Source organism: Canis lupus, chromosome X (genome assembly GCF_048164855.1).
Source record: "Canis lupus baileyi chromosome X, mCanLup2.hap1, whole genome shotgun sequence".
In the NCBI taxonomy this organism is placed as follows: Eukaryota; Metazoa; Chordata; class Mammalia; order Carnivora; family Canidae; genus Canis; species Canis lupus.
Window position 1 is genome coordinate 249,583 of NC_132876.1, and position 13,193 is coordinate 262,775.

Here is a 13,193-nt window from a genome sequence, read left to right on the forward strand (position 1 = left end):
CAAAATTCTAATAAAAATGGAACCTGATTTCAAATGCAAACACGACATCCTGAAGTAATGCTAATGTTAAAGAAAAAGGTTCTAAAGTCTTCCATGAGAAGGTGTGTGTGTGTAAGAAAGAGAGACATACATATACACATGTACACACACGTATATATACATACACCATCAATCAAAATTCTCACTTCAGTATAATTTGTGATAGGCATACATAAATAGATGGGAGAGGAATTGCTCGATTCAATGACTACAGGCAGCCAAGGCACAGTGATACGGCGGACACTGAGCACAGAAATCAGGCTATCTGTAGAATAATAGGGAAAAAAACTTCTCCAAAGTGTAAGGAAGCCAAGACTAATCATCTTGCAGTTCTCCTCGCCTTCCATCTGCTTGAACTTATTGAGGAGGTAATTCTTCCTAAAAGTAGTATGGCTCCAGAAGCAAACTTCTATATATTTGTGTGAGTAACAACGGGGCTGGGGGAGCCATATAAGATGATCCCTGAATTATTTGAAATCTCACCTGTAGCTGTACCTATTTAAACCAAGTTGAATATCTAGAAAACATATGCGTGTGCCTCTGCTGTACCACCATCAGGAAGAGTGGATGGTCATTCCCTGGAGGATCTGATGAAGCATAGTAGTGATAATAGTGAAAAATATCGTACAAACAGTCCGGCATCGCATTACACCCCCTGGAGGACTGAACGACCAAAAACGTGTACACTAGAAAACCTAAATCCAAGAGTCACCCTGGAGGCATTAGGACCTAGGAAGCACTAGCATGAATAAAGTATATACTTGAAATCCATCATATTTCAGGCCTCCTCAAAATAGATCGATTACTCACACTACTGTATGGAACGCAAAGCTTGAATGAGTAATAGAAATGAACAAGTGAAAGAGGATAGTGCTTGATTAGGTTTCCATAAGCAAGCAAACACGACACGGAAATGTGCCCAAAGCTCAATACCAGGAAAAATAAGGAGGCCGCTGCTAAAGGACTCAGTGGCTAATAATATGACCAGATTCATTGCCTTTTGAGGCTATATCCCCATGCAAACCTGTTTAGTTGAATTTACATCTGTTCGTTTTTTGAAAAGAAGATTTAATTTGGTTAAAAATAACTTTTCTGGCACATCACAGAAAAGAACCAGTCTGACTATAATTCCACTTTTTAGCTAGTTGTTTTGATATTATTTAATGCAGCACAAGAGAATGCAAATAAACATGATGGACATTCTAAGGCTAGAATATCTATGAAACTTCTGTCAAATCACTTGCTTTGTTTGGGCTTCAATCCACTCTCTGGGTAATTAGCAGAGTAAACTAGGTGATCGTGAAGGACTCTGCCCCATTATGATCTGTGTTTGTATAACTAGACAATCTGACAACGATTTCTCTTCATTTACGCCTTCTACATCTTCAATCCTTGAGGGCTAACTAAGCAACATGGCCTTTTTCATTTCAGCATTCAGAAGCAAAATTTATGTCTCTTTTATTTACTTGGACTCACAGCGCCCTGAAGCCTCCCACATCTACCTTCACTGGACTTTGTTAAGATTCAGAATCTCAGCACTGGAAAGGAAAAAGAAGTTTTCATTTGAACAGCTAAAAAAACAAAGACACATTGTTCAGCTGACTTGCAGGGTATGTGGATGTAGAAACTTTGCGTCGGGAAGAGTCTTTTGGCAAATTGATAAGGAATGGATTTATTCCCTGTTGATCTGATAAAGAATGCACAGGACCATTTGTGTCCTTTATAGTCTAAGAACGGTGACCAATGCGCTGGATGCATTTTAGACTCATTGATTTCCCAAAGGAAATTAGATTCAAAACATATTGGAAATTCCAAGAATCAATAACTCAAAGGAAGGCATACAAGGTCTCAAAGTTACAAAAGATAATCCTATGGGATTCCAAAGATATCACTAGGTATCTCAGGGACATGCCCAGAAGGTTGAAAAGCTCAGCTTGGAGGAATCTAGGTCATAATAGAAATGACTCAGAACCATGTTCAAAGGGGAACCTGTCTTGGCAGCAGAAGGGTATATGGTGCTTAAATTGAGAAGGTGTATCTGGATATTGATTAGATTGCTGTAAGGCTGAAAAGTTGAGACGCACGGTTGGATGATTAAAGGAAGCTTTGGGGCATTGGCCCGGGATGATGAGGTACCACTGTCTTGTTTACAAGGGGCTTAACGGGATGAACTCTTCCTGCCCTGCAAAATCCTTCACCAGAATGGACTGTGGAAAATCTGCAATGGAGCAGGCAAGAGGACCTGGGCAAAATCAGGCTGTTGAGAAGGATAAAAACAGGGTTGAATGACAATAAAATGTTTGCTGACCTGGCTAACAGGATGACCCAAAGTAGACCCTGTAGGGGGAGGTAAGGCGGGGGAAAAGGTTGAGAAATGGGCAAGACACTGCTCCAGCACATAGGTTAGATGAAAAACTACTAGTGCATGCATGTTTAGGATTCAGAAATCCTCACGTTAAAGGGCCATTCATTGTGAGCAAAAACAGTAAAGAAACTGTGCTGTTGGTCAGTCCCATATCCTATGAAATGAGAGAGAGAATATGCATATCACATATTATTAAATAGGAGCCAAGGTGATTACAAGTCTTGGCTGCACATTGGTGGGATCTAGTGATTTCTGTCACGTAGTGCCTCTGCAGTAATGAATGATGCATTGTAAACCCACTCCCATCTCAGTCCCTCTGGCCAGGTGCTCAGAGCTCTCTCAACAGTTTTTCTGTAGCCCTGAAATTTTCTATGTTCAACCTAAACAGAAATTTCTTTTCTTATGCCAACTAAGGGACGAGAGAGCTAAATCTATTCAAGAAATGCTGTTTGTTCATGAAAGAAAAATGTATTGCCTCCCTGGAACCTAAAATCTGCCATGTTGAGGCCAAAGTTGAAAACTTGCCTATCTAAAGCCCTACTATGCCAACACCTTTAGACAGTTCGGATTTCTGTGGTAAATCCTTTCTGATACAATATGACTCAACCTCAATTTCAAAGAAAAGGAGGGGAGAGAAGGAGAGCTTGGCTCCCTTTTTCTCCCACTCCCATGGGTTCAATGCTGTTTTGTACCTTACCGTGTAACAGCTCTGGGGCGTGTTACTTTTTTCTGTGCTCTGCTGTTATATACACTCCTTCTCAGAATAACTGAAAGCAAACATAGGGGGAATTTCTGCTATGGCTTTATATGTTTTCTTAGTTCTACTGTTCCAAAGTCTGCTCTCCAAAAATCCCTCTCTGTGCAAAAGCATTTGCATCTCTATCAAAGCACTCCCCCCTTACAAATACCAAGTTGTATATAGTTTACATTACTAACCTCTCAGCCACTGACTGGGCCTCCCTCCTACCACATACATCTTGCTGGAGCTGCCAGGTTCTCACCACATTTAACTCTTAACTTGTCACTTTGCTACCCTAGCCCTATTCATTACTTTAATAGTTTCATTAAGACGCAGAGCAGTTTATTTCAAACTAGAGATTCCAGCAGTTGTAAGACTTGGCATTTTTAAAGATATGAGTGTTCTAGCGATGAGCAATAACGGGGGAAAATAGTAATAATACCTGATGGATTCGCATACTTCCAACCCTGAAGAAAATGCTAGTTGTTCACTCAAGAAGTAGGAATCTTTCTTTAAACCCCAGACCCTTTTGCAAGGGTCTAAGTTCTAGTCTTAAGTACTTTTTTGTGAGGCCATGGACTAGTGACTTCCAACCCAAGCCTCAGTTTTTCTCCAAAATGCAGGGCACAAAAAGAGGGCTTTTCAAGCCCCTTCTTGTCGTGATACTCTCAATTTTTTACTCTGGGTTTGTCGGTTGCATTTCTCTGCCTCAAAAAGTCTTTCATGAAGAATTAGTCTCCTTCCTTTAGGTTTTTCAATTCCTCACTACCCAATTCCTCAACTCTGAATAAAAACCTTCCAAGCCCAAGTCACTCAGATCACTATCTAGATTGGTTCACAGCGAGACAGACCTAAAAACGGAACACAAAGAAACCAAAATGCATTGAATCAAGTCTCAGTAAACGTTTATTTAGAGGTACAGGGAACAAGAGTAATACTTCCTGTGCCTTATTGGTATGTATGTATGCAGCTGACTTGTTGGGAACATGATCTAACACCTGGTATCTCCAAATTCATGTAATAGCACATTATGTTACAATGAGGTTTTAATGTACCCAGAAAAGCAACAATAGTTTGCATTTCAAAATAGATTTTCTGTTTAAGAGTTCAAGGTCTGTTTTCTGTTCATCCAACTTTGTTTGCTGCACGCAGAGGTGAATGCTAATTATAATTAGCCAGAGGACTGGAAGGCAGTGTAAACCACTCTACTAGGTCGTATTGAATGCTTATTGGCTAACTGGACATGCTCACAGGTTCTCACTTTTGACAAAATTTCCGTACGCCACACAGAGACATGTGCACACACACCCAGGCAGGGATCCAGAGATTTCTAAATCACTGCTCTGACTCAATGTAAGTAGGGGGTTATGCCGTGTCAGCTTGCGCCATTTCTACCCAGGGCAAGGTGATGTGATGAAATCTGAACGATGCACAGCCCAGACTTGTGAGCCAATAGCAGACCAGCCCCACGCTGACAGGATGCCCGCTGGGCAGCCAGACTGGCCTCAGCACGGGCTCTCCCTACGTCCTCAGCTTGGGTGGTTAGGCTGCGCTATAAGGGGCTTAGGCGAGCACCAAAATGCATTTAAAGGTCAACAGGCTAAAAATTCAATTGGCATTTGGGTACAAAAGGGTTATTTTGAAGTTCCATTTTGATTTATAAATTTCCAATACGGAGAGTTTTCTGCAAAAGCTGATTCATTTAAATCTCATTTAAATGGTTTTCATTTTATTTTACCCATGCGTTTGCTCTTGTACGCGTGCACACACGCGCGCGCACGCACACACACGCACACACACACACACAGGATGGCTGGAATGAATGGCAATGTATGCATTGCATAGAAAGAATTCTAGGGTCTTTAAGAGCTAATCTCTGTGGCTTACCTTGAGGAAAGGGTTTATCCATGCTGAGGAAAGCAGAAGAACTAATGCCCCATTTGGCTCAAAAGACCTCTTCTTCTCCTGAGTCTTTAGGTTTCTCCACCTCTCTTCGGAAAGTCTGAATGAAAACTCCTTCACAGGCAGTGGAGCCAGAAACAGAGATAGTTCTGTGTCGGTCTTTCTGACACAGCAGAGAAAACGGAAAGGAAAAAAAAACGGTGCTGCGGGGGGTGGGGTGGGGAGGAGAGTCAGACCTGTAGTGGCAGATACTTTGTATAGATTTTACATGCAGATCTAAATCTTGATGCACGTATTCCCCAAAGAAAGCTCAGCAGGGTAAGTTGTTCATCTCCTCCTCCTCTTTCTCCTCCTCCTCCTCTTCTTTCTCCTCCTCCTTCTTCTATTTCTCCTCCCCCTCCTCCTCCGCCTCTTTCTCCTCCCCTTCTCCTCCTCCTCCTTTCTTTTCCCCCTCCTCCTTCAGCTTTTTCCTTCCCTCCTCTTCCCTCCCCCTTCCCTCCTCCCCTTCTTCCTTCTTTACCTCCTCCCCCTCTTTCTCTTTTGCCTCCGCCTCCGCCTCCGCCTCTGTCTCCTCCAATCTGACGGATGAACCGAAGCAGCAGAAACTGCGGTTGTAGACACAGGGTATCTCAACAGAGCAATAGATACCGCCAGTGTGTGATTATTTATATAGCTCAGGGTGTGTTGGTATATAATCTGCAGAGACGGGGGGGGGGGATGAGATTGCAGTGCGTTCAGCTCAGCTAGCTGGCTGTTTTGTGAATGTAGATGATTTCTGAAGGTCTTGTGAATGGATTATAGGGGAGGATGGGAGGAAAGGGATTTATTGCTCCTTGTTATAATTTCTTTCTCTCCCTCTCTCTGTGTCGTTTGCTTTCCCGGAGCTGTAGCTCTTAATGCTTAGCTAAGTGGCGTCATCCAGTTGAAATTGAATCGACCCATTAGAACTCCCCATAGGAATCTCTGTATCCGGTCCCTGGGTAATGACTGAAACAAAATTTAAAGGAGAATGGGGGTGGGGCGGAAAGTCACAATTTTAAGGAGGCCTCATTTAAATATCTCTGCCTCCAATCGCAGTCCTACCAAACCACTCAGCCCTTGCTGAGTGATTGCAGCTTCTATCACAGAACAGAGCTTCCCCTTTGTTTAAGGGTTTCTCCCACTTCTTACCCGCATTCATTCCCACTTTTTCAAACTAATAATGATTATCCATCCATCATCCACTGGGAAACCATTACCCAACTTACTTTCCCATTCTGCCTGTAGTGTGCCATATACTCAAATATTTTTTGAGTGCCTTCTTTTGTGCGACGTATTGTGGATTCAATAAAGAAGACAGAATCCCTGCCTTCATGCAGCCTCCTTAGGACTGTCAGTCTTCTCCAAATAAAGCAGCTTTGGACATTTTCTTTTAAAGTGAAGGACAAAGTTTTCTGTAAATTATCCTCAGCCCACTATTTAATTCAGTACAAACGGGTCTTCCTATTGAGCATCCAGACAGAAGCACTTGAATGAAAACAAGCCTCATATTTAAAATAAAAGAGATCTGATTTCAAGTCCTGCTTCAATGGATAAGTAGCAGGAGCTTGATCATCAACATTCTTAGGATGCCTTGCTTACCCCATCTATAAAATAGACATGGTAAATGGTGACAGTTCAGAGTAAAACAAACTTCTGAGTCAGGAAACTGAGATTCTTAATCTTCCTCTAACTCCTTCTGTGACCTTTGCAATTTACTTTCCTTCTGGTGCCTCAATTTCTACATTTACATGAGAGGATCTGATTGGGTGATTACTAAGGTCCCTTCTAGCTCTGACATTCTACTATTTACACTCTCTCAGGAGGGTTAAGAAAACAAAAGAAAGCACGGATTAAAAACATATATGGTTATGTGGATCTGCATGCTCATATGTATATGTGTTTGTCAAAACTGCTTCAAACTCTTTTACTGATGTGTGTATCATGTAAACACACACACACACACACACACACATATATATACACATACATATACATCTGTATGTAATTTCTAAGCCAATCCAGATCTCTTCTTAATCAGAATTTCGAGAGTCAAGAGATTTGCCTATGGAAATTCTTCTATTTTATGGCTCAAACATCTTTACTCTTTTTTTTTTTTTTTTTGCTTAGCAAATTTTTTATGTTGTTTATTTTTTTAATTTTAAAATCTTTACTGAAACATCTTTACTCTTAATATTGACTTGAGCTTATCAAGATCATGAAAAACATTAAAGCTAATATGTAGTTTCATCTGCAGAAGAGGATACATTTACTGATATATTCATTCATCCATTTTTTCAACAGGTATTTATTGCACATCAACTATGTGCGAAGCACTGTACTAACTAGATTTGGGTCAAACAGATCAAGGTTCAAATAATTGCTTCTAAATCTATGAGCTATCTGACTTTGGGCACCTCAATTCACCTCTCTGAACCTGTTTCTTTATCTATAAAATGGAGGTAACAATAGTCCCCACATCACAAGATTTTGCTATTTCCTATAGATTTAATAAGGTCTGGCATTGGAAAGATTATGTGTCTGGCATAAAGTAAATGCTCAATGAACAGGAAATATGCATATTAAGAAAATTAAGAAATTGTTCTCACCCTAATGAAGCTCATTGGAGAGGCAGGAGATGATTTCAATTTGAAATCCTTTTATTTTTTTAAGGTCCAGCTTTAAATTTGAACAGATATATGCCAAATATATCTTTCTTAAATGTGACTTATTTTCATACTTTATTCCTTTGTTCAAAAACTTATTTTTGAGCCCCTAGAGCATTAAGATTACATTGCTTTGCCTGTAAATCAAGTTATTCTCCGACTCTATACATTCTACTTCTCAACATATCTTTTTAACATAAGACAAGTTGAATGTTTCACTCTTCTAAGATACCAATGTACATGGCTACCAATCCAGCTTTCCATATGTATCCTTCACATGACTTGTATATATTTATTCAGTTTCCACCTTTAGGTCCTAATTCCTCTGTGAATACTTTCCTGACTACTAAGGCTGTTTTGTTGTAAAGCTCTATGATAGTTTTTATTAGTGCCCTAATTCATTTCTACATTTTTAACTCCTACAACACTTTCATCTATGTCCTGTCCTACTTATTCAGTAGACTTTGTTAGATACTCTACATTCTTAAAATCTTTTTTTTTATTTTTTTTATTTATTTATGATAGTCACACAGAGAGAGAGAGAGAGAGAGAGAGGCAGAGACACAGGCAGAGGGAGAAGCAGGCTCCATGCACCGGGAGCCCGATGTGGGATTCGATCCCGGGTCTCCAGGATTGCGCCCTGGGCCAAAGGCAGGCGCCAAACCGCTGTGCCACCCAGGGATCCCGATACTCTACATTCTTTCAGAATCTTTTTGACTTAGCTGTTATATCAGAAATGATTTGCATAACCAGTTGCTGTAAGTATGGAAGGGTGTGTTTAATTAATTATACAACCATAACTTAGAGAGTTCTAAAACATAGTAGTAAGGAAGATATTTGGAGGGAAGAGTGATTTTCTGGTATTCTACAAGGTTACTTATTTATTTTTTGAAACTATTGGCTTTTAGAAATAGGTGGATTGATCTGTGCTAAGACAGCATTTCCAAATTCAATTGGATTTGAATTAATGTCTGCAAGGTGTCTATAAAGAGAAAAAAGCCATTGGATTGGGAGACAGGAAACCTGTGTTTGCTTCTAGGCCAACACTGTCACTAACTAGCTTTATGACCCTAGACAATTCAATGAACCTGTCTAAATGTGTTTCCTGAAAAGCAACACTATTAACTAAAGAGCTAATAAAGTATGTTTCTTGAAATACACTGACTCTAACATGTTTTCTGAAATACACTGACTCTAACAAGTTTGTAAAACAAGTTGTCAGATATCACATAGTAAATTTTGTAATGTCTCAACATCAATTTCTGTATATAATTGTACTATCCCAATATCTTTTCACGAATCATGAAACTGAAAATAATCTTTCAGAAACACAATAGCTTAAAGCACAAATAAAAAATAAATCTATAGGACAGTCTGGGTGGCTCAGCGGTTTAGCACCTCCTTCGGCCCTGGGATCGAGTCCCACGTGGGGCTCCCTGCGTGGAGCCTGCTTCTCCCTCTGCCTGTGTCTCTGCCTCTCTCTCTCTGTGTCTCTCATGAATAAACAAACGAGATCTTTAAAAAAATAAATAAATGTATAGGTTACCAAGAGTCAGTTATTTATTCATTTAATAGACATTAATTGAATGACCAGTGTGCCAGGCCCTGGGGATATAGCACTGAGGACAAATATGACAAATGTTATATCTATCCTCAAAGAGATCACTGTCTACAATGGGACACAGACAATTAAAATTAAGGGCGATAAAGAAGAGGACAGACACCTGAACTGGTGTTTTGGTGGGCAAGGGAGTATATAATGACATGAAATATTAAGGGATATCAAGTAATTGGAAAAGTTAGAGCAAAAATCCTTGAAGAGATTTGCAGATGAGAGGATTCTATGGTGTAGTGATTAAGAGTGTAAACTCTGGAATGAGTCAACTTGAGTCAAATTCCAGATCAGCCACTTGCCAGCATATTATGTATCCTTGGCCAAGTTACTAATCTGTTTGGACCTTGGTTTCTCATATGTAAAATCAGCACAACTTACAAATATACCTCATAGGGTTGCTGTGAGAATTAAATGGGTTAAAACATATTAAATGATTAGAACAGGATCTGGCACAGAACAAACATCTTTCCCTACCCACTTGAATGTCAACTCCACAAGAGAAGGAAATTTAGTTGTTGGATAATCAGCACTTAGTTGGTGGCCCATAGAAGGCATTGTTGAATGAATGATCATTAACATAATTATTATTTTTTTTTAATTTTTATTTATTTATGATAGTCACAGAGAGAGAGAGAGGCGCAGAGACACAGGCAGAGGGAGAAGCAGGCTCCATGCACCGGGAGCCCGACGTGGGATTCGATCCCGGGTCTACCAGGATCGCGCCCTGGGCCAAAGGCAGGCGCCAAACCGCTGCGCCACCCAGGGATCCCCATAATTATTATTTTTATGGGTATCATCCTAAGAAGTGAGGAGGTTGAATAATTTCAATTGTTTTTTTTTTTATTTTTTTTTTATTTATTTATGATAGTCACAGAGAGAGAGAGAGAGGCAGAGACACAGGCAGAGGGAGAAGCAGGCTCCATGCGCCGGGAACGCGACGTGGGATTCGATCCCGGGTCTCCAGGATCGCGCCCTGGGCCAAAGGCAGGCGCCAAACCGCTGCGCCACCCAGGGATCCCAATTTCAATTGTTTTCACTGTTGCCCTAATATAGGCCCACAGTATAAAAATATAGTACTTAGGATATAAAGATAAATTAAATAATTCTGTTATTAATATAGATATTACATTATATGCTATTAATAAATATATGATTAATTAATGAATCTCTGGTCTCAAGGGACTCATAGTTTAGTAGGAAAGGTAGCAAACAGCAAATGTAATAAAGGATAAGTACTAAGGAAGGGAGCAAAGACATGAACAGAAGTCTCACAGAGGAAGACATAGACATGGCCAACAAGCACATGAGAAAATGTTCCGCATCACTTGCCATCAGGGAAATACAAATCAAAACCACCATGAGATCCCACCTCACACTAGTGAGAATGGTGAAAATTAACAAGACAGGAAAACCACAAATGTTGGAGAGGATGTGGAGAAAGGGGGTCCCTCTTGCACTGTTGGTGGGGATGTGAACTGGTGCAGCCACTCTGGAAAACTGTGTGGAGGTTCCTCAAAGAGTTAAAAATAGACCTGCCCTACGACCCAGCAATTGCACTGCTGGAGATTTACCCCAAAGATACAGATGCGGTGAAACGCCGGGACACCTGCACCCCGATGTTCACAGCAGCAATGTCCACAATAGCCAAACTGTGGAAGGAGCCTTGGTGTCCATCGAAAGATGAATGGATAAAGAAGCTGTGGTCTATGTACACAATGGAATATTCGTCAGCCATTAGAAACAACAAATACCTGCCATTTGGTTTGACGTGAATGGACCTGGAGAGTATTATGCTGAGTGAAATAAGTCAATCGGAGAAGGACAAACATTATATGGTCTCATTCATTTGGGGAATATAAAAAATCGTGAAAGGGAATAAAGGGGAAAGGAGAAAAAATGAGTGGGAAATATCAGAGAGGGTGACAGACCATGAGAGACTCCTAACTCTGGGAAACGAACAAGGGGTGGTGGAAAAGGAGGTAGGCGGGGGGTTGGGGTGACTGGGTGGCAGGCACTGAGGGGGGCACTTGACGGGATGAGCACTGGGTGTTGTGCTATATGTTGGCAAATTGAACTCCAATAAAAAAAAAGAACTATAATTTTTTTTAAAAAAAAGGAAGGGAGCAAATAAGAAATACACCTAATCCAATATTGAGAGGGTTATTGAATGCTTCCTAGAAAAAGTGATATTTAAAAATAAATTTGGAGGATGAGAAGGATGTCATAGCCAGAGGGAATAGCATGTCCAAAAGCCAAGAGGTAAAAGAAAGGATGACAGAATGAAATGCAAAAAGAACCATCACTGAATCTCCCACACTTAGCATAATGTCTGACACAGAGTAGATGCTCAGAAAATATTTGATAAATAAAAGAATGAATGAAAACACAAGCAGATATAACAGAACTAACAAAGATATAAAGATGTGAAAACAATGTTTTATAAACTATTCTAAAAGGGTCCCCTATACTCATAGCCTGAATGTTAGGAGTAGAAATTTTCTCTAGAAGGCACCACCCACATATTTTCTTCATTTTCCTAGAATGTACTCAGCTTCTTAAGATTTCTTACTTAGGTTTTAGTAAATCATAGCAAGTGGAAATAGATTAAACATTAAAAAATTTTTGTGTGATAGTCCGATATAGTGTGTAAAATAATCATTATCAGAAAGTTCATCCATAAACCCAGTAAAATATCAAAATCTCTCACCTATAATTATAATCCATACTCTCTGTCTGCATAAAACATGTATTCAACACAAATTCTGATAGTCTTTCCTCTTTTTTTTTTTTCCCAGAATGCAACTAAATCCTTTTGAGAGCCTGCAAGTTCCTATACAAGGCCACTTTTATCCATACTCTACTGAAGTCAAGAGGAACTCTTTAGAAATGGCAGATGAAAAGCTGACCTATGGTCATCCTGATTCAGCAATGATGCCAGAAGAAGTAAACAATGCCAAGGAAATACAGATTCTTAACCAAAAAGCTTATAGGGATGGTGATAATTATTTTTTCCCACAGAATCTGGCAAACAAATATAGGAGCAATATGACCAATAATGAAAGAATGGTATGGAAAAGTCAGAGAGAAAAAAATAATGTGGGAGAGAACAGAGGGGTAAAAGGTAGGGGCAAAGTCATTCTGTGGAAAGAAAACTAGACTAAGAGTAAAGAAATGTAAATTTTAGCATCCTAATCCATGTGGTTTTGTCAGGTCATTTTTCATCTTAGGCCCTATTTTCTCATCTGTAACATAGTAAGTTTCAATGTAATTCAATAAAACAAACATATACTGAGCACCTACTTAATGCCAGGGAATATACTTCATGTGAAAGATACGGAGATGAATACATACCGGTTGAATGAATAAATGAGTGGTCTTAGCCTCTCATTACTCACAATCCTATAGAAAAAATGGATGTGTAAACCTATAAACTGCAGTCCAATCTGTCACTAAATTAGATGAGAGATAATTGTGGCCTGAATCAAGGTAGGGGCAGTGTGGATGAAGAAAAGTGGATTATATGCAGAATATAGAGTAGATAAGACTTAGTGACTTATTAGATGTGAGGTATTAATCATGACATATACTGAGATATAGAAGGAATATTTAAAAAAATAGGTTTGAGGGGTGCCTGGGTGACTCTCAGTTGGTTAAACATCTGCGTTTGACTCAGGTTATGGTCCTGGGGTCCTGGGATGGAGCCCTGCATCAGGCTCCCTGCTCAGCAGGGAAATCTGCTTCTCCCTCTCCCTCTGCCCCTCCTCCCTGCTTGTGTATGTGCTCTCTCTCTCTCTCTCTCTCAAAGAAATAAATAAAATCATTTAAAAATTAGGTTTGAAAAAAAATTAG

The 13,193-nt window shown here is 39.9% G+C and overlaps 1 protein-coding gene across 2 annotated transcripts in view; it reads right to left on the minus strand.

Moving 5' to 3' along the window:
- The window catches only part of SPRY3 (sprouty RTK signaling antagonist 3), a 189,517-nt gene that overhangs the window by 4,343 nt on the left and 171,981 nt on the right, over positions 1 to 13,193 (minus strand). The window contains exon 2 of one of the 2 annotated variants that reach the window (XM_072818159.1): positions 5,031 to 5,204. The exons of the other annotated variant lie outside the window; for it this stretch is intronic. The gene's annotated coding sequence lies outside the window, so the exon portion shown is untranslated. The remainder of the gene's footprint in view (positions 1 to 5,030; positions 5,205 to 13,193) is intronic. 2 annotated transcript variants of the gene reach the window in all.